Source organism: Dromiciops gliroides, chromosome 1, assembly GCF_019393635.1.
Source record: "Dromiciops gliroides isolate mDroGli1 chromosome 1, mDroGli1.pri, whole genome shotgun sequence".
Lineage (NCBI taxonomy): Eukaryota > Metazoa > Chordata > Mammalia > Microbiotheria > Microbiotheriidae > Dromiciops > Dromiciops gliroides.
Genome location: NC_057861.1, coordinates 729,580,021 through 729,583,867, shown reverse-complemented (window position 1 = coordinate 729,583,867; position 3,847 = coordinate 729,580,021).

The window sequence follows — 3,847 nt, the reverse complement described above, 5'->3', positions numbered from 1 at the left end:
GCTGATATTCCATCCACTGAAGGATGGCATTAACATAACTATTTGAGATAGAAAAGACATTTTTAAGTTCTAGAGTCTCTTCTGGGTCAACTCTAAACACTTGAATAAAGACTTTGAAAGCCGTAGACATATTAGGAAAGCTGGATCCTCAACATGACTCCTGATTTCTAAGTCAATTCTTTAGACACCTTGAAGAATTTCCTTTTGGGTGAGATTGTGGACCACACAAGTAGAATCTCTCAATTGAGTTGAGATCTCATTATTCTCCCGTCTAAAGAATTCATTTGCTCTGCGTGTTTTCTGATAGAGTCTAATGCAGAGGTCTGCAAATTGTGGCCTGTGCCAGCTTTCTTCCTTTCTTCAGGGATGCTTTAGGGCCCCATATCATACCTATCAATGTCTCCCATCAGCCTTATTTAGAAAATCCACATAGACATAAATGTCTTACAAAGGCATATACCCACCTGATATTACAAAGAGATATACTTCCTATTCTTCTCTAAATTTCCTCCTTGGTAATGTGCAGAAAACTCAATACATGTTTCTGAGGAAGTTTAGCTCTGAAAAAAGAGAAAATATTTGAGCTTGTCTTGAGTTTGGGGGTCCTTTCCACATCACAATGAGAAAGTCCCGATAGAAAAGCTGAAGGGAAGGTGTTGTTTGTCTGTGCCCTGCAGGCCGTTAATGGGCATTCTATCACCAGGGTAACACGGCTAAGTCTCACCAGAATCTCCAAAGCACAATGGATATGCTTACCTGATTTTACATCCTTGGCTTCCCAGAAGCTCCTGAAACTGCCCCATTTGTATAAGCAGGCAAAGTGTCTGAGAAAGGCTCTCACCTCAAGGACTGAGGAACAGGTTGTGAAGATCAATTAGCCCTCTCTCCCTTTGTAAATTCTTTGTAAATATTTTGTACTGGGGGCAGCTAGATGGCGCAGTGGATAAAGCACCGGCCCTGGAGTCAGGAGTACTTGAGTTCAAATCTGGCCTCAGACACTTAACACTTACTAACTGTGTGACACTGGGCAAGTCACTTAACCCCAATTGCCTCACCAAAAAAAAAAAAAAGAAAAAAAATGGCCTCTAGGGTCCCTCTCAGCTACATCTATGTTCCATCTGCCTTCAACTGATTCCCTTTTCCTTGCCCAGGGTCTCTCGCCCACAGTCACATAGATGGTAAGTGTTGGGGTTGGGACTTAAACCCATGTCTGCCTGACTTAAAGCTATACCTTAACACCTTAACAATTCAATTTAACTTAGTAATTTATATGTCGTTTCCGCCAATGGAATGTAAGTTTCCCTAGGATAAAGACTATTTTCCTCATCACTAACTCTGTATCCCCGACACCTCTGAGCATGATGTCGAGAGAACAGCCGGCACTTTATACATGCTCGATGAATGAATTCAATCCTCAATATCAATCATGAAATAGAAATACTTGGTGATGGAGAAGTAAGGGGCCATTTGGATATTTCCAATTGAGGGAATTAGTCAAGTTTCTCAGTTCCTATAGAGGGGATTAGTGCTATAAATAATAGCAATGATAACAACCTGGGATCCAAACAACCTGAACACTTAAAAACAACCAGATGCCATTAAAAACACATCATCTTGCCTTTGTGAGAAAAAGAAACAAAATTAAGCAAACAAGCTAGTGCCAGAAATTTTATTTTTAAAAGGTAACATAAGCAATGTCATAATCAGTACATATTGCACTACAATTACTACATATCATACGTACCTACTATGGATTATGCTATAGGTGTGTACAATTGTCTACACCTTCTATGCCATAACACGATAATGGATGTTCCAAATGAAAGGAAGAAAATAGGCATTTATTAACTGCCTACTAGGTACCAGGCATGATGCTATGTACTTTATAAATATCACCTCATTTGATCCTCACAGCAATCCTTGGAGGTAGGTGCTATTATTATCCCCATTTTATAGTTGAGGAAACTGAGGCAAACCTGCTTAGGGTGACACTGATGACAAGCATTGGAGACATATTTGAACTCAGGTCTTCCTGACTCCAGGCCTAGCCCTCTATTCACTTGCCCGTCTATCAGCCTCTAATGACTCAATTCAATTCAACAAACATTTATTTATTATTATTATTTTTTAAATTTTTAGCATTTATTTTCTCTCCCACCTCCTCTGAACTGAAAAAGAAAAAGGCAAGTAGAACCCTTGTAATAAACGTAGAGTCAAGTATAACAAATTTCTCCATTGGCCATGTCTGTGTATGTTGGTCTCGTTCTGCATATTGAGTTCATCCCTTCTCTATCAGAAAGTGGACAGAATTCTTTGTCATTGGTTTTCTGGAATTATGGTTGGTTATTGCTGATCAGAGTCAAGAAATATATGTTAAAAAAGAAAAGAAAAGAAAAGAAAAAAAGAAATATATGTTAAGCACCTACTATGTGCCAGGCATGGTGGAAGGTTGCTGAGAATGCAAAGACCAAACATTCTTGGAGGGGCATGTTATATCAACACACATAAGGAAATACAAGGTATTTATAAAATAATACAGAACTATAACAGCCAGCACTTATATAGCACTTTGAGGTTTATAGAGCACTCTGCATGTTAACTAGTTTGATCCTCCCAACAACCCTGTAAGGTAGATATTATTATTATTATTATCATCCCCATTTTACAAATGAAGAAACTGAGGCAGAGAGAACTTAAGTGACTTACCCATGGTTACACATCCAGTAAGTGTCTGGGGCTGGATTTGAACTCAGGTCTTCCTGACTCCCACTCTGGTACCCTATTCACAGCTCTATAATTAAAAGAGTGATAATGACTGGGAAGCATCAGACAAGGCCTAGTGTAGGAGGTGCCTTGTCTGATACCTAGGGCCTAGTATTAGTAACTGCATAATTAATGTTTGTTGTTTGAGTGATTAAGTGCTTACTGTGTAGCCTAGCCCTTTGTTTGGCCTCCAATCTTTTTTTTTTTTGGTTGGTTGGTTGGTTGGGTTTTTTTGGTGAGGCAATTGGGGTTAAGTGATTTGCCCAGGGCCACACAGCTAGTAAGTGTTAAGTGTCTGAGGTTGGATTTGAACTCAGGTCCTCCTGAATCCAGGGCCAGTGCTCTATCAACTGCCACCTAGCTGCCCCCTGGCCTCCAATCTTGCAGTGGAACTTCCCATGTTACATTTTGTTATAAGATGGGAATGGAAAGGGATCACCAAACTCTAGACCTCCAGGAAATCTTCCCCTCTTCCCCATATCTCAGCCATCATCATCATCATCATCGTTTGGCAAGACTTTTAGGTTCATAAAGGCTTCATCTCACACATTAATGAAAGGATAATCCCCATTTCGCTTCTGAGAAAACTGAGACCACAGAGTACTACTATTCATTAAAGCATCCATCCTTTTTTTGTTGTTGTTATTGTTGTTGCAAATTGCTCCTTCACTATGAACTGCCCAGCAACTTATTCTCCTACAATCACACAAAAACAGACATGTATTAAGCACCTACTATGCGCCAGACTCTGGGCCAAGGGATATTTTAACCGACGTTCAGAATCCTGCTTCAAGTCTCCCTTCCCATTTCGGAATGTTTCCCATCCCTGAGTCAGGAGAAGCTAGGAGGCATATAAATTCAGTTCAGAAAAGGGGGGGGGGAGTAAACTGTGAGTGTATGTGGCAGCGGAGGGGAGCGGGGTGGGTAACGTCGTATTTTTAAAAGCATCCCATCCTCCAATAGCCTGCCAGAGCCATGACTGCACATCTTCCAGCATGGCAGCTGCCTGCTGCTGAGACACTCCCTACATTAAATATTCAAGCACCCCTTCCCAGCAGCATTGGAGGGGTGAGGGGTGTTATTG